Source organism: Protopterus annectens, chromosome 16.part0, assembly GCF_019279795.1.
Source record: "Protopterus annectens isolate FY-2018-M chromosome 16.part0, PAN1.0, whole genome shotgun sequence".
Lineage (NCBI taxonomy): Eukaryota > Metazoa > Chordata > Ceratodontiformes > Protopteridae > Protopterus > Protopterus annectens.
Window position 1 is genome coordinate 570,550,114 of NC_056750.1, and position 26,141 is coordinate 570,576,254.

General features: G+C 41.8%; 1 protein-coding gene across 3 annotated transcripts in view; it reads left to right on the forward strand.

The window, feature by feature from the left end:
- RXRA (retinoid X receptor alpha) overlaps positions 1–26,141 on the forward strand; it is a 1,663,729-nt gene that overhangs the window by 466,081 nt on the left and 1,171,507 nt on the right. For all 3 annotated transcript variants that reach the window (XM_044058644.1, XM_044058646.1, XM_044058645.1), the window contains exon 2: positions 10,904–11,055. The gene's annotated coding sequence lies outside the window, so the exon portion shown is untranslated. The remainder of the gene's footprint in view (positions 1–10,903; positions 11,056–26,141) is intronic.

Below are 26,141 nucleotides of genomic sequence, written 5' to 3' on the forward strand. Positions count from 1 at the left end.
GAGATCACTTAACTGTTTAACCCACTTTACCAGTCTTCAACGAGATCTCCTCAAAGAGCTTGGAGATACTGTACAGGGCAAAACAGATGATGCTGTTTTTGAGAAAGTGACGGCTCAGCTTAACACCCATAATTCTGTTGTGAATTCGTCCATGCGGCTCATTTCTTATGCAGCTGATGGATCGAGCCGGGCAGCAGATTCAGCGATAGCTCTGCAGAGACAATCCTGGATGCGCTTATGCTCCTTTGCGGAAGCCTTCGTCTTCCTTTGTTAATACCCCATTCGATGGCTCTTCCTTGTTTAGGCCTAAAGTCAAGGAGACACTCACTAGGTGTGAGCAGGAAGGAAACACTCTCTCTGCCGTTGGAATCTGTTTTTCCACCCCCACTAGACCATACCCCAAAGGGCAGAAAGGTGGAAAAATGTGGTTCCGAAAGTCCCAAGGAGCTTTCCAGAACACACGTAGTGAACCCCCCTTCAGGGGCAGAGGGAGGAGGGTATAATGGTAGACGCTACCTAGGTGGCAGAGAGGGTCTGCAGAACCAGGGTGACAGGGATCAGTTCCTTGGCAGGCCCTGTCAGCGCTCCTGAGAGGAGGCCCAACTGTCCTGCTCTGGAGGCAGTCAGGGGTTGCTTAGCTTTGTACCCAGACGCCTGGCTAGGAATTACATCAGAATCTTGGGTAAAAAGCATAGTTACCAGAGGTTACATCATTCCCTTTTCAGAGTCCCCTTCCATTCGTACAAGAATCCCAGACGTTCCACCCAGTCTGCGGAATCTAGCAGCCATAGAAATATAAAAGGTTGCTAGAAAAAGAGTCATCCAGCCAGTCCCAACGGACCAGATAGGATCCGGAACTTACTCCAGGTTCTTTTTAGTCCCAAAGAAAACAGGGGACTGGAGGCCCATCTTAGACCTCAGCAAACTAAACACCTTTGTCAAAAAGGAAAAGTTCCGGATGGTCACGCTTCAATCAATACTTCCGTTTCTCAAAATGGGTGATTGGATGTGCTCTATAGATCTCAAGGATGCGTGCTACCACATCAAAATGGCCAGGCCATCCAGAGAACACTTGCGTTTCCGGCTAGGGGCCAGTCACTACCAATTCCAAGCTCTGCCCTTTGGTCTCACCACAGCCCCCAGAGTGTTCAAATGTATGGCAGTGGCATGGCTCACCTGAGACATTTAGGATTCTGCGTGTTTCCATATCTGGACGACTGGCTCCTCACCGCCACCTCCAGGCATCAACTGATTCACGACAGAGATTACACTATCAACCTGTGTTCCAAGCTGGGCATAACCTTAAATTTCGAAAAATCTGCTTTATTGCCGTCGCAACATATTTCCTTTATAGGAGCAGATCTAGACACCGCCACCACCATCACACTGGTCAGATTGCCTCAAGAAAGAGTAATATCTTTACAATGTCAAGTGTCCCATTTATTAACGGAAAGTAAAGTTCCTGCATTCCAGGTTCTGAAGCTGTTAGGCACCATGGCAGTGACACTCATAGCGGTTCCTCTGGGACAAATGCACATGAGGATACTCCAGTGGTTACTATTCACACCGTGATCTTATCAACATCTTCCAATGTCACACAAAATTCTTCTGGCAGATGCTTGCAAAAAGGACCTTCTTTGGTGGCTGAACAGCCACCAAGTTACTGCAGGTCGCCCATTTGTACTTCCCCCTCCCACAGCCACAGTGACCACAGATGCTTCCCTGATAGGGTGTGGGGGGGACTGTTACAGGGAAGAACTGTCCCAAGTCACTTGGTCAGACATGGAATATCATTTGCACATCAATGTCCTACAGTTGAGAGCAGTGTTTCTAGCGTTGCAACACTTTCACGACTCTCTGCTTCGAGAGACGATTGCAATACAGACGGACATGTCGGTAGTCTGGTACATCAACAAGCAAGCGGGAACCAAGTCTTACCCCTTATGCTGAGAGGCCCTGAGAATTTGGAAGTAGGCTGTATCCATCGGGCACTTTCTGATGGCAATGCACATACCCGGGTCAAAAAACTTGATAGCGGACAAACTGAGCAGAGCCATTCTGTTGCCTAACGAGTGGTCCCTCAAATAATGAGTGACAAAGGATATTCCGTAGATGGGCCAGCCTTGCTGCGACCTTTTTGCATCCCCGATGAATGCCAAATGCAGAAGCTACTTTGCCCTGTACCCTTCACCGGGGGACAGCCCAAGGGACTCACTCGTACACGATTGGCCCTCGGGTCTCCTTTATGGCTTTCCTCCAATCCCGCTGATCCCCAGATACTTACAGAAAGCCAAAAGCTTGGGAAGGATTGTTATTCTGATAGCCCTGTTTTGGCCTCTGCAGATATGGTTCCCATTCCTACAGCAATACCAAGTGGAAGAACCTTGGGTTCTGGACCCAGTGCCAGACCTGACTCATTCGTCGGGAGTTCTTCATCCCTCTCTTGTCTCCCTCAAACTGACAGCTTGGCTGCTCCACTTCCCAACCTAGACAGGTCACATGATTTGTCTCCCGTGATTCAACATATTCTAGTTTCCTCTCATAAAGTCTCCACCAGGAAACTGTATAACAGCAAATGGAAGCGATTTGTTCATTGGGCTTCTCAGCATGATATTGATCCCTATGCCGCCCCTATTCATAGTATTCTGGAATTCTTGACCTCGCTCTTCCATGATGGTGTGGCGGCTTCTACAATAAGGGTTCAATTGGCTGCCATATCTAACTTCCATGTGGGATGCAGTGGTTCTAACATTCTCACAGATTATGTAAAGCCTTTTTGAAAGGAACTCATCACCTTAGGCCACCTATCAGACATCCTGTTACTCCCTGGAATCTAAATTTGGTACTATCTCAACTCATGCTTCCCCCTTTTGAGCCTGCATCATCTTGGCCTTTGAAGTTCCTTATTTGGAAGACAATTTTCCTGGTGGCTATTACTTCGGCGCGTATAGTTTCTGAACTACAAGCACTTTCTATCAGGCCTCCATATCTGGTCTTTTACCCCGACAAGAGTGTCTTTAAGAATAAATCCAACCTTTCTCCCTAAGGTCTGCTCCGAGGCTAACTTGAACCAGTCTATTGATCTTTCTACTTTTTTCAGACATCATGCCAATAGATTGGGGTACATGTTACATAAGCTTGATGTTCACAGACAATTGAGGTTTTATTTAGATGGAACAAAAGAATTTAGGAAATCTGATCAACTATTTGTTTCCTATGCAGACAATAAGAAAGGTTTTTCAGTATCCAAAGTTACATTGTCCAAATGGATTTCTGATTGTATAAAATTTGTATATTCTTCAGCTAAACAACCTTTAGAATGTGAAGTGAAAGCTCATTCTACCAGGGCTGTTTCTACGTCTCCAGCCCACGCAGCCCGTTTACCTTAGGACACCATTTGTGCAGCTGCTACTTGGTCCTAACCTCGTACGTTTATCACTCATTACAAAGTGGACAGGGCCTCCAGGGACAGGGCTTCCTTTGGTTCCACCGTTCTCAGGAATGTACTCCCGTGAGTCGCCCAGGATTGGGGTGCTTGGGACGCTACCCATTTGTAAAGAACAAATGGCAAGATTGAACAACTTCACATAAAGAAGTTATGTTCTTACCGTAACGTTCCATGTGTGTTGTTCATCTCGACTTTGTTCTTACACTCCCTCCCACCTTCCCCCTCCAGGTTCTGGAAGAATGGGTATGACTGGTGGTCTGGTTGGTCTTGCTAGTGTCTTTCTTTCCAGCCAGATTATTGTTTAGCTATTGTAAATAGTTATGTACTTTATACATGTTGTATTTTGGTTGCTTAGTGTGTTTTATTTCTTGCTGGTTCAGCAAACTAGATCTGGGGTTGGTAGGAGAGCATCATGGGATAGGGACTGTGCCTCGAGCTACTCAAAGATCTTGAGCTTGGAAAGCGGCCGACTCTGCTCCGAAACCACGTGTAAAGAACAAAGGCGAGATGAGCAACTCGCATGGAACGTTATGGTAAGAACATAACTTTTTTTTTCTGTCATTCCTTGTATGAAGACAGAGTTCCTTTGGTGGGCAGAGGCCTGCTACCATAACATGGGACTCCCTTTCACTCTACCCCCTGCTGCCCAAACCCTAACAGACGCATCAGACTATGCATGGGGGGGGGGCTCACATGGCAGGGAAGTGCATTCAGGGCAAATGGAACCCAAGACAGATGCACCTGCATATCAATCAAAAAGAAATGTTCATAGGTTCATACTAGGCTATCTGCCCTAGGGCATTTATAAGCCCAGCCAGAATGTGTTTGGCTTTCGCCACCCATTTTAAATTTATTTTGCTATGCCCTTTTTCGATCTCCCATCCACTCATCAAGATTCCTCTTGAAGAGAGTCAATGAGGGACTCTGCCTAACCTGGACTGGGATTTTATTCCAGAGTGAAGGGAGCCTCTGGGTTATGAATCTGGCCCACCAGCATGTCCTATTTATTTCAGTTCTGAGGTTCAAGTCTCTCGAGTGCGTAGCTCGATAGGATTTGGATTTTCTGAGGTGCAGCATGTCCATTAATTCCGGGTTGGACATGGCTTTATACGTCAGGCACAGATCGCCTCTGAACAGGCGGTATGCCACTGAGTAGAGCTGGAGTTTCTTTAACCGGGCAGCATATGGCATCTGTTTGAGCCCTTTGATCCTCTTGGTGAGGTACTTTTGGGGTCTTTCCAGTTGCTGCAGGTGTCTGGTAAGGTACATCCCAAAAGGGGCATTGTACTCAGTTATGGGCCTGATGAGGGATGAGTAAAGCGGCACGATGACCTCCCCTGATCTAGATGTGAATCCCTTCATGATTAGGTGGGCTATATAAAATGTTTTTCTAACCACTTTGGCCACGTGGTTGTCAAATGAGAGATTGCTATCAACTTGGGTCCCCAGGTCCCTAATTACTTCTTCTGTACTTAATGGATTACCACCTATGTGGATATTTGTGGGCACTTTGTTTTTGCCAAAGGGGATGACTATACACTTTATGGCATTTAGCTTGAGGCCATGGCTCTGGCACCAGTTGTCTGTTTCTATGAGGCCCTTTTGGAGGATGCTTGTGTCGGCTGGAGAGTCGATTATGGCACCCAGTTTGCAGTCATCTGCGAACTTGGTCAGCCACAGTCCTTCCGTGTTGGCCTGTACCTCTGAGAAATATATACTGAACAAGAGAGGTCCCAGGACTGAGCCTTGTGGGACACCACTTGTAACTGGTTTGGAGTCTGACATGGCTCCAGCAATTCTAACCATGTGGGTTCTGTCCTTGAGCCAGTTTGCAATCCATCTAGTGACATAGGGGTTTATATTTAAGCTGGTGAGCTTATCTATAATGCCTGAGTGGGATATTGTATCGAAGGCTTTTGCGAGGTCCAGGTAGGCTGTATGGACCACCTTCCCCTCGTCAATGGCCTTGGTGACTGTTTCAAAGAAATCAGCCAAATTTAAGAGACAGGATCTGCCCTTAACAAAGCCGAACTGGGTAGGATCCAGTGTCTGTAGGTCCCCAATATCTTTATTTATGAGGTCCATGATGATCCTTTCCATAGCTTTGCAGACCAAGCTAGTCAGGCTTATGGAGCGTTAGTTTCCAGGATCCATTGAGGCACCACCTTTATGGAGAGGGACCACTGTTGCTGTACGCCACTATTTGGGCACATATCCTGTAGTAAGGCTGAGATTGAACAGTAGTTTTATGTTTGGGTTTAGCTCTTCTTGGAGTTCATGTAGGACGCAGCCCAGGACACCGTCTGGTCCCATTGATGCTGTGTTTTTTGCTTTGGAGAGGGCGGCTCTTACCTGAGCATCTGAGATGTCAGGGGGACAGCACTCTGCTGGGATAGATATTTGCCCTTTTGGTGGGGAGAGGGGGTTTGCCCTGGACCTGTCAGCTAGGATGTTGGCAATGTCTGTGGGTTCGGTGTATTTTTTGTCATTTTGGACTAATTCTGAGCATATCTGGGAATTACCACCCAGGTTCCTAACATAACTAAAGAAAGCCTTGTGATTATCCTTAGTGTCCTGTGCAATTTTTCTCTCAAAGCTGGCCTTAGACAATTTTATGAGTGCCCGTAGTTTTTTGCTAATACTGATCAGTGATGCCTTCCCTTTTTGGGATTTTGCTCTATCATTTAGTAGCTTCCTCCTTCTATTGTATAGTTTATGACTGGGGTCCACCAGACAGGACGTCTGCCTTTGGAGGATTGGGTCTTGGTTTTATTTGGGATCGCATGATCCATGCATTCCTGAAGGTGTTCATAGAATGCATTTATAAAGGATTCTGCAGTCTGGGCCGTATTTTCCACAGGCCCGGGGGCTTTGAAGGATTCCACCTCGGTTTTGAGGAGTGTGAAATTTGCTTTAGAGAAGTTTTTCACTGTGGTTTTCTGGGCAGGGGGTGGGGTCGGGATGTGAGTATCCAGTGAGATTAGTTTATGGTCTGATCTTACCAGTGAGGGATACACTTCTGGTCTGGAGCATAGAGTCCCCATGTTGGTGATGATCAGGTCCAGTATGTTTTCCTCTTGTGGGAGTGGTAACAAGTTGTTCCATAGCATTTGAGTTTATAAATTCTAGGAACCTTTGGGCTAGGGTGTTGGAGCTAGAGTAATGTTCCCAGTCTATGTTTGGGTAGTTGAAGTCACCCAATATAATGGTGTTTGGAGAGACCTTCATATTTTCCAGTGTTCTCAGGAAGGCCGAGTGGGGTTCCTGGGTTTGGGAGGGTGGTCTGTAGCAGGCTATAAACTGGAAGGTAGTTTTACCCACTGCTAGTTGCACATGGATAGTGTCTGATGCTTCGTGCTTTGCCACCAACCTGGAGGTGTGGGTATCTTTGATGAATATCGATACTCCCCCTCCTTTTGTGGTTCAGTCCAAGAAAAGCATGGTATGAGGTATAACCTGGTAGTGCTGGGGTGCTCTCGGGAGCCCTGAACTAGGTTTCTGTTACTGCACAGATATCGATGTTCTCCATGCTAAGGAGAGTTTCGAGTGCGTGCATCTTGAGGTTTAGACTTCTGGCGTTGAGTAGCATTACTCTTAGTTTCTTATCCCTTGTGATACCTATGGAGGTGGGTTTGTCTTTTGAGCCTTGCCTAAAAAAGGCACTATGTGGGTAGCAAGAGCCTTTGACAATATCCAAAAGCCCAGGGGTGACAGGTGCAAGCCGTCCCTAGCGAAGCATCGTGGCTTGTCGAGCATATCATCCCAAACTGACAGGCATTGGATCCCCTTTGAATGACACCAGTACTTAAGCCAATTGTTGAAATTGATCATCTTGTCTTCATATTGTGGCATCATTCTTGGTGAGGGTAAGATGCTACTCAAGGTCAGGGTCATACCGGCCTGGGCTACATGCTCAGAGAGCTCTTCTATGTCTCTTTTCATGTAGTCCAGGGAGGTACGTCTCAGGTCATTCACACCAGCATGGACAATGACTGAGTCATATTTGTACTTGCCTTGGAGTGACCTGAGTGCTTGTGTTATGTGGCGGATCCTAGCACCCGACAGGCTGCACACCGTGACCCTCTCCTTGTTCAGCCTGGTGAGCGGGACGTCAGTGTGCCTGACGATAGTCACCTATTACAAGTGTATCAGGTGTGTTGTTTCGTCTTAAGGGCTGTGACTGTTCGGTACACTGGCTTTGTGATATATGTGTTGCATGTGTTTTGTTTTGTGGTAGCGGTTGCTTGGGTGTCTGCTCTGGAGGTCTCTGCTGCTTAGGCAGATCTTTATTTAGAGCCTCCGAGTATGTTTTTGTGTGATTATGTGTTTGGTTTGCTGTTGTGGTAGGTCTATGTGAGACTGGAATTGTAATGAGTGTGGTTTCCTTCTCCTCCTGACTGGTTATGCCAGTACTGAGTTGAGAGAGCTTAGCCTCCAGTTTGGCTATATGGTTGCATCTCTCACATGTGTTGGAATTTGTTGGGAGGAGGAGAGGGTTGTCTGTGTACATGAGGCAGTTGTAACATTGCCTCAAGATTCCCAGATTCACCAGCTGGACCAGAGAGGAGATTGACAACTGACCTTTTGACATGCTAGAATAATATTGGGAATTCCTTTATAATTGAAAACAAGGGCTATACAGAATGCTCCGACAGCCTTCAAAGACCGTATTCTCCAAGGACAACTATTGGTAAAGACAGACAACACCACAGTTATGTGAAACATAAACAAGCAGGGGGGAACCCACTCGTACCGTCTCTGCAGACTAGCCATGGCTCTGTGGAACACAGCCTTGAGCTACCAAGTACACCTACAAGCACAATTCTTGCCAGGCAAACTAAATTCACTGGCAGAAGACTTGAGCAGAAATCTCATGGGGCCTACAGGAATGGAAACTAGAACCCAAAATATTCAACCTCTTGAGGAACAAATGGGGGACTCCAGAGGTAGACCTGTTTGCCTCCCCTCAGAACTACCAATTGAACAAATTCTGCATAAGAACTCCCCACAGTCAAGCTTGGAAAGTGGATGCCCTGTCCTTTACCTGGGAAAGCCTCTCGGTTTATGCCTTTCCCCCTCTGCCTCTCCTCTCGAAGGTTCTACTAAAGATCAAACAGGCAAGCCAAGGACTATACTGATTGCACCAGACTGGCCACGCCAGCACTGGTACCCCCTCTTGCGCAGTATGACACTGCTACATCCATGGCACCTGCCTCAGACCCCTTCCCTGCTGTCCCAGCAGGCGGGCCAGATTCTGCACCCTCAGCTTCAAACCCTGAACCTTGCAGCCTGACTAATTCCTTGAGCTCTCCTCTAGCATACCTCAGTAAGCAGGTGCTGGATGTCATTCTGGAGGCACGGAGGCCTAGTACTAAAAAATCCTATGCTGAAAAGGGAAAAGATACTGTTCCTGGAGCCAGGCTTAGAGGATGGGCACAACGATGCCCAGCTTACCTCATATTCTAGAGTACTTAACAGAAATACTCCACAAGGGCCTATCCTTCTCGTCAATTAAAATTCATGCCTCTGCCATTTCAGCACATTATAATACTGAGCCACCCCTCTTCTCTCACCCCTTGCTAAAACAATTCTTTAGAGGGGCCAAAAATTTAAGACCCCCCCCCCCCCCAGGAGAGCTCCCACTCCAGCCTGGGACCTTAACTTTGTATTGGAAAAGCTCACCCCCTTTGAGCTAGCTGCAACAGCAGATTTGAAATTCCTTTCTTGGAAAACAGCCTTCCTTCTAGCCATCACTTCAGCAAGAAGAGTGTCTGAGTTACTGGCCCTCATGGCAGTGGAACCCTTCATTATCTGCCATGCGGACAGGGTTTCCTCAGGACTAATCCTTCCTTTATGCCTCGGTGGTCTCTAGTGTGGTGCCAAATCATTCCATTCATTTGTCTACTTTTTCCCCTAATCCACCAAATAAAGGGGAACGAATATTGCACTCTCTGGATGTGCACAGACAACTTAGATTCTATTTTAGGACTAAGCCTCTCAGAAAATCTGAACAGCTGCTAGTTGGCTTTGCTGCAGGGGCAGAGGGGAAGGCCATTTCAAAGCAAACCATTTCCAAATGGATAGACCATTGCATTCATTTCTGCTACAAGCACCATGGAAAACTTACCCCACAAGGGGATAAGATCACATTCCTCCAGGGCTGCATCTACCTCTGTGGCATTTGAGTTGTCCCTACCAGGGACATCCTAGAAGCTTCTACCTGGAGCTCTGTACATACCTTCACCAAGCATTACCACATGCCTATCATTTCTAAATCCAGAGAATGGATTTGCCACTGCAGTCTTGCAGGGCTTAATAGCTGGCCCTAATGCTCTTTGACGTCCTCCTCCCTTCCTTAGCTTTGGGAATCAACCCAAATGTGATGACTGCAACAGTGAAACAAGAAGAACATAGTACAATTGTGTACACTTACCATAAATGTAGATGTTCGAGTGTATTCACTGTTGCAGTCCTGGTTACCCTCCCTCCAGCCCCCTGACTTCTCTTGGCTCTACCTTTCCTTCTTGTTTGGTATATTTATTTTTTCTTGTGTATTTGCTTTTTGATGGGGGAGTGTACCATACCATATAATTGCTTCCTATTGTGGGGGCACCTGACATCTGGGGCAAGAAAAACTGATGTAATGGCGTCGGCTGCATGTTTTCTACCCCTGGCGACCTGATGTCAGGGAAGAAGCGACAGCATCCGATGCAGAAATCCGAAGACTCTGGTATTCAGGCCGGCTGAGGGCTACCTGCAGACAGATGACCCAAATGTGAATGCAACAGTGAATACACTCGAACATCTACATTTATGGTTAAGTGTACACAACTGCACTTTATCATTCAGGTAGATTAAAGCTAACAGAAACACAAATTTGTAATTTGCTGAGCCTAATAAATGAACAAAAATTAAGTGAGGTGACTGACTCATTTGTGAATAATTTGCAAAAAAAGGAAGAAGCGATAATGCTTGCTTTTAAGAAATGAAACCTTATGTGGTGTCACATTAGCCTGCAGCACTTTCCATGTTACAGAAGTTGTGAAATTGCCTGCTTGCTGCATTAATTCCTTGTCTACTAGTGGTTAGAAACATTACAGTTCTTCCAGTATTGAATGCTGTTTTTTGTTTATAGACACATTGGGAGTAAACACAGTGGTGCTAATTGTCCGTAATCAATGCTGCATTTTTCTTATGTTAGCTTCAAACGTCAGGTTTAATGAGCTGAAATACCAAGAATTTGCTATGGTGATAGAACTTCTCAGTTTCACATTCATTTAATTGGGAAGGACAAGAAAGTATGGTGAAACAGGTCATTATTAAAAAAAAAAAAATACAAGATAAAAATGCAAGTTGTAAAAAAAAATATATATATATGTATATATAAGAAAATGAATATATTCTCTGGGTTTCTTTAATTTGTGTTTTTTTTTTTCTCTCCTTTTGCTGTTCCAGGCGGTCCAGATTCTAGAATTTGGCCAGATTTTCTTATTTAAAAAGTGTGGACTACTTTGGCCTCCAACAAGTAAAAACAGTTGGGCTGTGATTGAAGAACCATTATCTGTTTCCCACATCATCCTACCGTTAAGGGGTGTGTCATCTGCCTGGTGAGCATTAATTAATTTAAATGTGGTATGGGTGGTTGAACTCAACACATAACAAAGGATCTTCTTTGATGTTCTTAAGGACTAGATCTTGTGTGAAAAAATATAGTCCTTCTCTGTGCTGTGCTGATTGTGATTGATTTAGTGTCATTAGCTCTGTAGGATGCATGGAACTTAAAATTGTTTTAATATTATATTCCATTGTCAACAAAGTGCACTTTTTTTTTTGGGGGTTCTTCAGCAGGTCATTTCCTGAGACTTAGATTTTTAACTGCATTGTATTATATTGATAAAGTGAAACTGAAAGCAATATTGTTTTGTCAGTTTGTGAACTTAAATTTAACTGAACGTTGATACTTAAATGCACTGAATATGCGTAATTGTGTTACTTCCCACATTAATTACATTATGGTACTTCTCTTTGCTGTTTTAAGCTCCCCCATATATAGTCTGTAATTTTAGGGGTCTATGTACCCTGCTACAAGAACTGTTGCAGTCTGTGTTTTCCTTGTAAGTGGTACTGTAAGATATTTAACAAACAACTGAACCATTTGAAATGTTTGGTTTGTTTAAGAAATGCTAGCACGATTAGTAAACTTAAATGGGTAGTATATAGTGTTGTTAATCTGTCTTTTATAGACTTTTGCTGTCACACTAATGTGGTTTACAGGTCAGATGTAGAAAAAGCCATGCTAAGTGGCCACAGAGATTGTCAGTAATGGAAAAAGAAACTGGGGGTTGGCATAATGATGAAGGTGATTACCTCACAGATGAGAACTACATGGGTTTGACTCTCACCAAAGGAAAATGGCTAGGCTTAAAATGATCTACATGGGCATCTAGTTTATTACATACCAATGAACAATTCAGAAGTTGCCACATAGTACGCATCAACGATTTGCAAGCTAGTACCAGTTGCTTCTAATTGATGTCACCTGTTTGCCTAAAGTGTGATTCATAAAGACGTGAGTTAGTCCTGAACTGCAAATCGGGCCACCGTATGGCTCAGCAGTGCTGCCAGTGTATCTGCCCTGTGAACATGCAACACTTTCTACTGGACAGGTGTTGCTTCACTTTCAAATAAATTTATTTAAGCTCGTTTACAGCGAAAGTCTAACTGGGCCATGCAAGCCTACTTTTCAGCTAGGGTTCAGGGATAATATCTGCAGCATTACACATGAAATAGAACAGTCAACCGAAACAGTAGTACATAATCCTTGACGAGGAGAAGTAGCAATAAAAACAGTGAAGCAAAATAGACAGTAATATGTTTATTAACAGAAAGTGGTTATCAGGAAACGTGGAGGTCATAGTAAATGGGAGTCGGTCTGTATCCAGCCTTACAGTAAGCTCTGCTGCAGGCCTTGCCCCTCCCCCAGCCCAAGCCTGGTGTTGCTAGCTTTTCAGGCTATTTTTGGCAACAGACGAATGAGCAGCAGATGACTTCTGAGAGATGCTGTGATGTGGTAAGTAGAGTTCTTAATTATTTACACACAAAGTCTCCATTTGAAATCCTACTTGAATTGTTGTGTTGTGTCTTTCGGCTTTTCCCGGTTAGGGGTCGCCACAGCGGAACTCCGGTCTGCTAATGATTGGCAGTAGATTTTTACGTGCCGAGTTGCCAGCCCTGACGCACAACCTTCAACGAAGGTATGCCCATTCACGCATGTCTCCTCACAGAAGACGGTCTAGCTGAGAATCGAACAGGGCAACGTCTTAAGGTACGCCCATTCACGCATGTCTCCTCACAGAACGCTCTAGCTGAGAATCGAACAGGGCAACGTTTTACTGTGAGGCGACAATGCTACCGCAGCACCACCACCGCAGTGAAATCCTACTTGAATTACGTATTGAGATTAAGTATACATCAGACTTGTGCCTCACAGCACCCCTGGGATTCTGATAATATCTCTATAGTGCAAATACTTTCATGCCTTGTTGTTGTGTGTTGTACCCTGATTTAGCAAAAGCATGGTTTGGTAGCCATTTAGAGTGCACTGCTGATAAACACGTTTTGATTATTTTTCAAAGCATTAAATGAAAAGTCAGAGTTTTCATTTGGAAATGCAACCCTACTTGTGCGTTCCTAATGCCATTATATGTCCTCACTTACCTTGCCTTTATATTCTTTGCCCACCCCCCCACCCCACCCCAACCGAATGAACTGTTTCTCCGAAGTCATGCGTAACCGTGCACTGCAGCGGTGGTGCCATAATGCTACTTCAGAGAGGGGCACAGCTTGTAAACATTATATTAAAGTCAGTGTTGAGAAAGCGTTTTGGCCATAGTCCACAGCCTCATCTGAAAAAAGCTAAGTCTGTTTGTTTGACTTTTTAAATTAATGTGTGTTTTTTTTTTTGAATCAGTTGTATTTGTTTATTTTCACTAGTTAACTGTACACACCTCTCAACCTCTTCACACAAGAATTCTAGAAAAGTACAAAAATGATGGAGGGGATGCAAAGGTTGCTAGAATAACATGGTTATTAATCAGGTATTCAATAGTGTAAGAACTCTGGTTGGTAATGGGGGAGTACAAAGTTTGGTAAGGAGACCATGGCTGCTGTCTTGAGACTGTTGCCACTGAAAATGGAGCGTCAGTGTTCATTTCAGCTGCCATAGATGATCCTTCAAGGTAGAGAGTAACCTAAGGTAGCTAATTATTTGGTTAGGGGTAGTGGTAATTTACAGCCTCTAGTACAGCAATGTCTTCACACTGTAATATAGTACAGTCTGTTGTATTACACAGAGTAGAAAGGCTCACAGCAAACTCAGGCTTTGTATTTTCCTGTTTAGCTATTAACTCTAGATCTGGTCACCCTGCAACTTGAATTTTGAGTTGCTAATGTTTTCAGGGAATCTTCTCTTCTGGAGCAAAGGAAATGTTGAACATCACTCAGTATACAGTCTTTGTACTTTCCCTTTCTTGCTGTGCAGCAGGGACCCCAATAAGCTATTAGCCAATCTAGATCTGGTCTCTCTCTGCCTTGATTATCGAGTCACTAACATTTTCATGGGCATATTTACTGAGAAAAGGAGATGCTATGGCTCTGTGTATAAAAGCAGAGCCCGGGTGCTGGAGGTCTAAATACCTAGCGGAAATCATAATTAACAGTGGTCATGTCACTGTGTGTTGTGGAATATGGGGGGGGTTAAAAAACAGACAAAATGACAGTGTGAGATTTCAGAAGGTGCATTATGCTGAAATGGTGGAGAAGGTCACAGATAAATTGGTGAGGGGAAGCAGATTGGAGCAAACAGTCCGTGAGTGTTTTTTTATTTTTTTTTCGAGATTGAATGAATCAATCCTTGACAGCAAATCCATAGTCTGTGAAAGACACAGTTTATAAGCTATGGCACTTAATGTTTATTCACCTGCATAGCTACCCATACCACTGCATTGGTGCAGTAGTGTAGCTAGGGTGGGGCAAGAGGTACAGAGTGTTGAGGGGGTAGTTATCAGCCAGTCCCAGTTTCTCTTTAATACAATATCAGCTTTTAAAAGCTATTATTGCTTTGAGAGAACGAGAACTCGTGCAGCTATGAGAAAAATGGCAAGATAGATGTAAGGACACAGCGGACAGCCTTTGTCAAGACCACAGGACATGCACTAAATTTGTATAATTACATTCAGGTCTGTGAGATAGAGTAACATATGAAACTAGATATATACATTTTAAGCAAAACGATGCTTATATGGTATGGAAAGCAGTTTGGTTACACTAAATTGAATAAGTAACATAGGCTTTATATAGACATCTGTTTTCATTTGGTTTCATAGTGATGTGTGTATGCATGCCTTATCAGGATGCAGTTATGCTCATAGTACCTTTAATCATAATGACTTATTGGAATCCTGACAGGATCGACTTGTAATAAATACACGACTGTGCAGTAATGGAGCTGCACCACTACTACTTATAATAAGTACTCATGACTGTGTAATAATGGAGATGTACCACTCCTACTTGTAGTAATAAGTACACTTGACTGTGCAGAAATGGAGATGTACCACTCCTACTTGTAATAAGTACACAACTGTGCAGTAATGGAGATGCATCACTCCTACTTGTAATAATAAGTACACATGACTGTGCAGTAATGGAGATGTACCATTCCTACTTGTAATAATAAGTACACATGACTGTGCAGTAATGGAGATGTACCATTCCTACTTGTAATAAGTACACAAGACTGTGCAGTAATGGAGATGTACCATTCCTACTTGTAATAATAAGTACACATGACTGTGCAGTAATGGAGATGTACCATTCCTACTTGTAATAAGTAAACATGATTGTGCAGTAATGGAGATGTACCATTCCTACTTGTAATAATAAGTACACATGACTGTGCAGTAATGGAGAGGTACCACTCCTACTTGTAATAAGTAAACATGACTGTGCAGTAATGGAGAGGTACCACTCCTACTTGTAATAAGTAAACATGACTGTGCAGTAATAGAGAGGTACCACTCCTACTTGTAATAAGTAAACATGACTGTGCAGTAATGGAGAGGTACCACTCCTACTTGTAATAAGTAAACATGACTGTGCAGTAATGGAGAGGTACCACTCCTACTTGTAATAAGTAAACATGACTGTGCAGTAATGGAGAGGTACCACTCCTACTTGTAATAAGTAAACATGACTGTGCAGTAATGGAGAGGTATCACTCCTACTTGTAATAAGTAAACATGACTGTGCAGTAATGGAGAGGTACCACTCCTACTTGTAATAAGTAAACATGACTGTGCAGTAATGGAGGTATCACTCCTACTTGTAATAAGTAAACATGACTGTGCAGTAATGGAGAGGTACCACTCCTACTTGTAATAAGTAAACATGACTGTGCAGTAATGGAGAGGTACCACTCCTACTTGTAATAAGTAAACATGACTGTGCAGTAATGGAGAGGTATCACTCCTACTTGTAATAAGTAAACATGACTGTGCAGTAATGGAGAGGTACCACTCCTACTTGTAATAAGTAAACATGACTGTGCAGTAATAGAGGTACCACTCCTACTTGTAATAAGTACACATGACTGTGCAGTAATGGAGAGGTACCACTCCTACTTGTAATAAGTAAACATGACTGTGCAGTAATGGAGATGTACCATTCCTACTTGTAATAAGTACACATGACTGTGCAGTAATGGAGAGGTACCACTCCTACTTGTAATAAGTAAACATGACTGTGCAGTAATGGAGAGGTATCACTCCTACTTGTAATAAGTAAACATGACTGTGCAGTAATGGAGAGGTACCACTCCTACTTGTAATAAGTAAACATGACTGTGCAGTAATGGAGAGGTATCACTCCTACTTGCCAAAGACTTAACAAAGAACATTACTGTCGCAGCTTTGTTGTCACATATGTGTGCTTTGGAAGGCTAAAGTTTGTACTCGTTATATATACATAAGTATATGAATGTATGCAGAGCTCAGACATGTTCTTTTTAGTGGTTTATGTGGTCCATTTTGAGGAAAGTTTGCAGAAATGTAAGTTTCCAGAAAGTTGCTGACTTGACTGATGCACTTGCTATTTTCTGAAGAGTTCTAGTGTATGGAATATATCCCAATACTTACTCTGGGGACAAAGTGCAGACAACAGGAAAAGAAAACAGTTTTTTCTCTCTGTATTTAACAATGTTCTTGCAAAATTCCAACCTCTGCTCTGGGTACAGAACAGAGGACTATGTTGATAATTAACTTTGTTTTGGGTTTTGAACCATAGCCAGTTAACTCTTTCAGGAATGGAAAGCAACAGTTTAGTTTCTTGTAGACAAAGCTATACTAAACATTGATCAGAAAAATGCAGAGCAATGCGAGATAATAAGGTAAAAGGATTATCAGTAAACTGTACACTGATATGTTAATAAGGTAATGCAGTCCGAGGTTGTCTACCTATTTTTACCTAGTATTGCCTGTGACCTGCTCTGAGTCTATTGTGTCCTTTCTTATCAACGTATAAAAAGAGCAATGCATGAAACCTAATTTGTAGGCTGTTGGGCAAATGTATTCTTTCTTTACTTGGTTTATCAGATGATTTTTTAGTTGCATTCTCCTTGGGGACCGTAGTACACTAAACAATACAGAAGGATGGCTGCAGTTGGAGTGTAGGCATATATTACCAAAATTGTTAGGCCTTTCACAAATAACGGGAAACACATCAGAGCTTTCCAAGTCTCCTCACCACTCTGGTTTGTAAGGGGTTGTTTTTGTCTTTACTGCTGCTTCCTTGCTTCAAACAAGGCCACAAACTCTTAACCGTGCTCCTAACATTACCACATGCTCATACCTTTCAGCAGTCACTGTTTTAGGGGACAGTCTTAGTTTTATTTTAAGAATTTGCTCTGCTTCTCTCAAAATGTGTAATTTCATTACAAATCCTGAAGAGTTAGTCAGTAAATCATGACAGGCGTTATAGTTACAGATGTCTTTTCTTTAATATGTGCTTGTATAAAACCTACATCCTGCTAGCTTAGTGATTTATCATATTACTCGTTAAAAAGTGCCTCTGATTTTGGGCCTTGGTCCCCAATTATTTTTTTCCCTTGATCTTTGAAATCCTTGAGAGCAGTGAAATGCAGTCTGTGAATGTCTCATAGTCCACATCAGAAACTGAAGTACTTACAAAGACATGCGTTTGGAGCTTTCCTCCCTGGGCCTCCGCTGAAAACTTGCTTGTTCTAAGTTGGACTTTCCCATTAAGCAAATGTTAATATTTCCATTTTTTTTCTCAAATGCAGAGGAGCAGGGAACACTCGCACACCCACTTTAGATATTTTGGATGATCAGAGCAGTCCCCAAAAGGAAAAGTGCAACAATATTTTGAGGATTTTGGTTAAAAACCACACAGTTGTATTGCAGGATGTTTACCTTTTCTGTCCATCTGTAATCTTTAAAGCCCCACGTTTTCTTAGTGTACCTCCTCGTGTACACACTTGGGTGCAGTGTTTAGTGTCTTTAGAAATATTTAAAACATTTCCACAGAACCACTCTTCCTTTTTGTTGTCTTTTTCTCAGGCCAGCTGAAGTCCCTACATTCCTGACTGACCAAGGGAATGCTTAGGGACAGAAGCTTCAAGCTATAAAGTACAATTGCACAAGCTGAGACCGCTCACAGCAGTGTAAATAAACGTACTAGGAACAATATATATTACAAAGAATGTCGATATGTATTTACAAGAGCTGCTAAGCACATCACATTCACTATTAGGAGAATTACTGACACACACGCCTATACTTGTTTTCTGTTTAACTGAGTAATGCCTCTCCTAGTATACTAGAATGTCATAGAATAAATCTTTCATATTGATCTTTCCAATAGAGGTTATGCTAGAGCGAATCTCTCATAGTGAATGCAAGTCTTCACGAATTCTACATGAGTCAGGCATTCGGTATCAGTGACACAGTTCATAATCACAATTAGAAAATACTTGATTGCATGCGCAGTAAAGTTAAAAACCAAAACATAATCATAATGTGCATCAGTGAAGAGACTAAAATAACTGGCAGGGGAGAAATGTACAAAAATATTAAGAGTTGCATTCAACATTATGTGAGCATAGACTGACATCATTTAACAGAAAGCTGAGGCTATTATGTATTATTAATGTACCATACAGTGGCTTCAGTAATAGTAGCTGGAAAGAATATAAAGTAGTGATTAGTGATGTTATAGTTGCTGAAACTGCAGCACAATTTTAAATGTGTGGAGATTCCCTGTTTAAATTCAAAGCTGTAGAATCTTGTACAAAATGCTTGCTGTTTGGGTATTGGCGAGAGCATGAGGGCATTGTTATTACGTTTGCAGTAGTGAGTGTCATGGCTGTTAGATTAATTCCATATTAGCTGTTTGAATTATAGTGCATATTTTACTGTCTAAAATGTTCTCTTGGGGCAATCCCTTCTCTACTGCTGAAAACAGATCAGCAGAACGTGGTTTGCAACAGTGGAGCTTCGCTCATTGTAAGAATTTCCTGCTTTTAATGCTGACTATAGATTAACATTTTCATTCATTACTCAAGACTAATTACAGTGTAAGAAATGAAATGATAGTTGCAGATACTGTGAATTTACACAGTTGTTGCCAGTTGTATTGCATATTTGCAAGGCTAAATGAATTAGGAGAGAAGTTTCACTGCCTGCAACACAAAGTATGCAGTAGGAATGTAAGACTGACTGACATAATTAATTAGTATATATGTTTAATAACCATGTCAGAGTACTGATCACAGGTGACCAGTTTCAGTCTCAGCCCAAGGAATATAAGCAAACATTGAAAAACAGAAAATACAGCTACACTCCTAGCTGGCCTTAGGCATAGGTCAACTAGGCGGCCGCCTATGGCGCCGGTCTAGCAGGGGCACTTTTCTAGTATTTATTTGATGTAGTTAGACCAGAATGGGGGCACCAGGTAGTGTGGTGAGGGGCACCATGGAGCCCTTTTGCCTAGGGCACCAGTTGACCTAAGGCCGCTGCACTATATTTGAAGGGTTTACTATTGGCATTTCGAATCCACTTTGGTTGACTGTTTAAAATGTCTCCCTGAAATATGGAATTCAGAATGCCGAAAAGTAAACCAAAGAGAAAATTAATACATTGACGACCATGGTTCGATGTATTCAACATAGCAGGAAGTAATGTCACTCACCTCCTGCTATGCACATTAACGTACCGTTAAACTATACAGTCAACAGTATGTTAATTATAGTATTTTTCATGGGGGTTTGAAATATACCAGTTCCTCACTGAACCAAGATCCCCCTGCTCAGTGTCGAATCCAAATGCTTGACTTACACTGCCAGTTCACTGCAGTGTAGTCAATTCATTTGGGTTTGACATGCTGCCAACTTGAAAATTGCAAAACCGATGCAGTTTCGAGGTTTTCAGTTTAAACCTATTTACATGTAGAACAACAAGCTACATTATATACTAGGCATGCAGGAAAACAGGTAGCTAGCACAGCTTGTTGTGACTACAGAACTGGACGGCGCAGTGGTGCAGCAGTAGCGTTGTCGACTTACAGCAAGAGGTTCTCTGGTTTGATTCTCGGTTGGGGTACCTTCTATCCGGAGTCTACATGTCCTCCCTGAATTCATGTGGGTTTCCTCCGGGTGCTCTAGTTTCCTCCCACGTTACAAAGACATGCATCTGGAGCATTTCTCCCTGGGCCTCCGCTGAAAATTGTCTTCGTTCCAAGTCAGACTTTCCCGGTTAACAAATGTTAAATAAATAAAATAAAACTAAATAGTTGTATATTAATGACTAGGGCACAGTGAAGCCCTCTGAGACTAAGGAAACTGTCAGTTTATTAGAACCCAAAGAAGGTTGTAGTATTTCCCGTCATTTCTACATTCAAAGCAGCAAAATTTGCCACAAATTAGCCTGATTGGTTTGAATGTTATAGAGAAGTAAATGACAACATGATACTGCAAAAGTTTATCCAGAGATCCAAAAACAGACCTCTGTGTATAAACTCAAATTCCCCAGTTGACCATGCAGTGTCAGATGCTTTATAGAAGTCCATGCCTTTATCCTTCCTCAAACAGCAGGTGTACATCTTAATATAATACATCCAGTCATACTTTTCATCTGTCCCCATTTTTACAGAATGACCCCAATTTTGCTTCAGATTTTTGCCCCCTCCAATATTTTGCGCAATTCCTCAAAGTTTTTAGTTTCTATTAAATAAAGCAACCTCAGACCACCACGGAAAAAGGCATAAACTATTTATTGGTTAAAAATATGTGTATTAAAAGGCCAAGTAGAATTAGTGCTTTCAGGCTTCCACCCTTCATCAGATTCTACTTTCATAAAATTATAAAAAGCTTAAATATTCCTAGCAACCAATAAAAATTCATACAGCAGAGCTTACTCCCCTTTGAGGCTAATCTCAGATCAACCAATGAAAACTCTTAAAGTGGGTCTACACCTCTTGAGAGCTGGTTTCATTGGTACCACGTCATTCGGGCCAGGATAACAATCCGCACATAAATCAGCGATCCATTTCAGTTCACTGTATTCAGTATAGTGAATCAAATCACCACGTCTTCTATCCATTTTTATTATTTGTAGCACCATAAATTTAAAACCATGTCCGGGGTTGCCCATAACATGTTGTGCAGTAGCGCTATGTTTGGCATTCAACTTGATGTCACTCATAAGTTGTACGATCTGTTCTTTTAACATTCTATTAGTTTTACCAATGTAGAATCCCATGCACTTGGTACACTTGGCTAAGTAGACAAGGTGCTTACTCCAACAATCAGCATAGAATTTAAGTTCAAGCATCTTTTAATGTAACAGGATGTTGAAACATATTGTTCTTGCTTAATTACTGGCAGGCTTTGCATGCTTTACAAAGGAATGCATCTTTCCTATCCATTAACATATTTAAGTCCAAGGGTGGACGGACTTCTCTACATAATAGTCATTTTAGATTCACATTGTTCTTAAAAGCAAATGAGGGCAAGTCACCAACCAGATTTTTAATCTTTTCATCAACTGAAAGGATTCTCGAATTGTCCTTTATAATAGCACAAATTTTCTCTATATCACTGTTATATTGTAGTACAACTCTGTTGAACATTTTCTTAGGTGTCTCTCCCTGATTGCATATATCTGTCCGTATAAGCAGCATACCAAGGTTTACCCCTGGGCATTCCTGAGTGCAGTTGCTTGTCTCATTGTTTGATCTATGCCCAAATCTTTATAACCTCAGTCTCTAAATCTTTGTGCTAAATCAACAAGTTCCGTTTGGTAAACCTGCTCTTCTCTGCAAAGTCAGGATGTTCGAAGAGTTTGTCCTTTAATAATATTGTTAGACATGTTTAGGATGCATGCCATCACATACCAGCAAATTATCCTTCCAACAAGGTTTTTCATATATACTAGTCTGTATCTGGTTGTTGGGGTCCAGATCCAATCTAACATCTAAAAAAATCAATGATTCTGTCAGGCCAGTTTACTGAAAATTTTAAAAAGTCAGTACTCCTCTTCAAATATTCAATGAATAGAAATAATTAATTTACTGTTCCAGCTCACAGAAGAAACACTTAATCCAGAAACCTTTTATAAAAGCATGTTCTTCCATGAGTTCTTATCACTTAAAACAACTTGTTCCTCCCACTGTGCCAGTACTAAGTTTGTATACGTATTTTCACATGATGTGCCCATGGCAACGCCTCAACGTTGCCAGTAGTACTGGTCATAATATATGAAAACATTGTTCTCTAAAACTAACTGTAGAAATGAGCAAATCTGTGAAGTAATTGAGGTGTTCATCCATGTTTGTCAAGGAGCTTTTTGATGGTGGTAATCCTATATACATTCGGAATAACCGTAAATAAGCTATTTACGTTAGTTTAACTTATGAAACACTGGTGGAACTTTGCATAAAGGTATACAAGGAACCAGGAAAATGTGCAATGTCTTTTAATACAGTTCGTGCATCAGTTAGTATTGATTTCAACTTGTGCTCTGTCCATAAAGAGAGAGATTCTGTGACCTACCCCTGACCCGTTTCTGTTATATCACAGAGAACTACAGTCTGCCGATAATGCCAGTCGTTACAGCTTTATACAACAACTTATTTAAAAAATGGCTGTTGCTACAAAAACCTGATGCTCCATTAATTGCTTAAATGAATTTGAGGAATATTTAACGTTATCCTGGTATTGGGGCTTTGCCCCTCACACTGTTGTTGGCTTTGTTCAGAATTATTGAAAAGTTACAGTAAACACCAGTATGTCTAAATTCAAATGTAAAAAGCTCTGTTTCTTTCTGTGTGGACATAGATATTGGTCACTATCTTGCCAGAGCTGCTTTTTCCAGTAGCAAGGCTGAAAGGAGTGCATTGTCTTTTTGGGTTTGAATATACTATGGTGAGATTTTTATTCTTAGCTTGCTTTTCAGGGACCGACAGCACTTTTCATGCAGAAGTTTAAAAGTAGACGTGGAGAGAAGTAAGGTGGAGTAAACAGTGACTAATGTACTGACGGATGTTTATAGTGATTTAAATTTTGTGATTATTTTGAGACTGTTTTATTGTAACAGTGTGCAGGGGTCCTGTCCGAAATGAGAGCATCAATTGCTAAGGTACATTGCAGTTGAAGAGCTAGTGAGTAGGTTCTGAGATATGTACCAAGTTAGATCAAATTCGGGGAAAAAAAAGTCCAAGGAACCTTATGTTTCTAAAAAGTAAGCAGCTCTGCATGGAGACAAAATGATTGCCTTATGTTTTTTTTTTTTGTAGTTTTGTTTGGTTCATAATAGTGAAATACATATTTCATGTTTGGAGTGTGGAGATTTTAGATTCAGTTTGAATACCAAGGTTATGGGTGTTTTTAACAGCTGTTGGTTCTAACACTGCTTTTCTTGGTTTGCAAGGCAAAGGTAAGGGAAACCAACTGATGAAGTTTGTTTTCTGACAAACAAAAGAAAAAATGTGTGCATGGGCAGTGGATAAGTTTTTGTTGTAGCCAGTGCAGCCAGTCGGGAGAATGTCTACTGCCAAAACCAAAAAAGCATGTCTCTACTACCAGACAGGATGCATTTACTGTTTTGATAGATCTAGTATTCTATGCTTCCTTTAGAATATATGTAGAGTGAAACAGTTTTTCCCCGTCATTGACGTGTGCTGTTAGTCTAGCCTGGATGTAGGACTTTGATAAGTACTTTACTTGACAGTGTCTTATTTGATGCTCCCTCTATCGACAGTCAAGTTAGGATGAAGGCTGCGTGTTAGAGAAAGTAGCAGGATTCCTGAGTGCAGTGACCTCAGTGAAAAAAATGTGATCTGTAATGCACATTTTTTGGTCTTGCAGAAAATGGGATTTCTGTGTAGAAGAACCCCCCCCCCCAACAGTTGTTTACACAGCAGTGAGACCTTCTAAGACGTAGTTCTTAGTCTCTCAAAGTTATTTTTGTTCTATAATGCCACCCCTGGGCCTCTACTCGAGAGCTGAGTAAGACATTTTTACTCCCTTCCTCACTAAGGAAGTCATAAAACCATGGATTTTGGGCTGCAAATTTTACCTTGAACCGTCAACTTTTCTTGCATACTTGCTGTTTTCAGGCTTACAGTCACCGTTATGAAGTTATGATTCTCTCAGGTTTTGTTGTATTACCACGGATTTACTAGTTTCCATTCCTGAAGACAGTATTTTAGTTGCTCCTGTGTGATTTTGTGGATGTCACCAGTGTTTCATTTTCATAATTAGAACTGTATACATTGAGGTTTCTTGGTTCATTTTGAAAATAGCAAGTAAAACAGACCTCTCATTGGCTTTATTAATCATTAAGTATCTCAGCAGTACTATACAGACACACTATTCTGATTCTTCTGCTCCCTGCATTCCAGTTCTGCTTGAGAGAACAGCAAAAAATTAGTCAAACGTTTATCATGAATGAAAAATCACTGCAAAATAGTTTTTAAATAGTCTACTGGAATCAAGAACCGTCTCCATAGATGATTCTTGAACGCTGATTTGATATTTTCACGTCAGCCAGGCCTGCTGCACGACTCACATTTTGATGTTTGACATTGTGTACGGTTTCACTACTAGCACTGATATCTGTGTACACGAATGTGTTATCAGTGAGGTCTAAAATACTGGATTTCCCAACACCCGATTCTCTGTTTTTGGTTGTTTTACTTGTGTTGTTAATGTAATTTAACACAGCTGGTGTTTTGCCTTTGGCCCCAGTCTTAGCTGAAAACAGTCTGAGGACCAGACCAGCCGCACTTTTTTTTATTGCAACATTTCTTATAGCTGTGTGACTTTAGGATGTAATGGGAAATATTGAAAATAGTGCATAATAGAGTAATCCGGACCAGACTACTTAGTTGTGGACTGAGAGATGAGAGACTTACTGCTGCAAAATGTTGGTTGTTTTTTTTTTGTAAGTTTTCCATTTGCATTTGACTTGTTTACACATGAATAATGATGCAACTTGCAGGATTTTCCAATAAACTCACGACAAACTGATTTGATGAGTTAAGCAAAGTTGATTCAAAAGCTGACATCTGGCCCAGTGTTTTATGTTTAAAAAAAAAATGAAAATTTCTACTCCCATCTGAGATTTTGACAGCTGAAATGGTAGTCTCAAACTCTTTACCCACTACTGTGTCATTTACTCCAAATATCCTGAACATTTCAGGTCTTTAGGTTTTTAATTTTCAGCTGTATTTGTAAGTTATTACTGCCTTGCAAGTGTACCTTTCCTGAAGTATTTGCAAATGGAAGTTTTAGGCATTGGGCCTGTATGGTCTACAGAGGGGAGTCTGAGCCAAGGTAGTCCATTCATAAGTTGCCTTGCTGTTGCACTTCCTTTGTGGAGTGGGATAACTGTAGCTGTGCGCCACTTAGTGGGCACGAAGCCTGAGGTGAGGCTATGATTAAACATGACACCTAGGTGAGGTGCCAGTTCATTTTGTAATTCATGTAGTACACAGCCCGAGATGTCATCTGGTCCCATGAATGCTGTATTCTTAGCTTTGGAGAGTGCGGTTTCTACCTGTGTAGCTATGATTACCAGATTGCCAAATTCGAATTTGGCAATCTTTTGGTATTGAGATGGGCCCTTTAGGGAGTGAGAGGGGGATGAAGGCACTAAATCGATCTGCCAGGATATTGGCAGTATCCTTGGGATCAGTATATTTAATGCCATTCTGTTGTAGCTCAGAGCATATCTGAGCATTGCCATTTAGATTCTTGATTTAACTGTAGAATGCCTTGTGGTTGTCTTTGGAATCTTTGGCAATTTTTATTTTCGTAACTAGCTTTGAAGGATTTTATGAGGGATCTCAGCTTCTTACTGAGGCTGGTAAGGGAGTTTTTTGCATCATGGGATTTTCCTCTTTTCTGCAACAGTTTCTTTCTTTTGTTGTATAGTTTGTTTATGGCAGGGGACCATCATATTGGCTTACTTTTTTTGGAGGAGAGCGTCATGGTTTTATTTGGGATGGCACGATTCATGCACAAGTGGATGTGCTCGTACAGTGCCTTAGTATAGTATTCAGCAGTCGAACTTTCAGCTTCTGTCTGCATGGGTGTCATGAAGTTTGTCACTTCTGACTT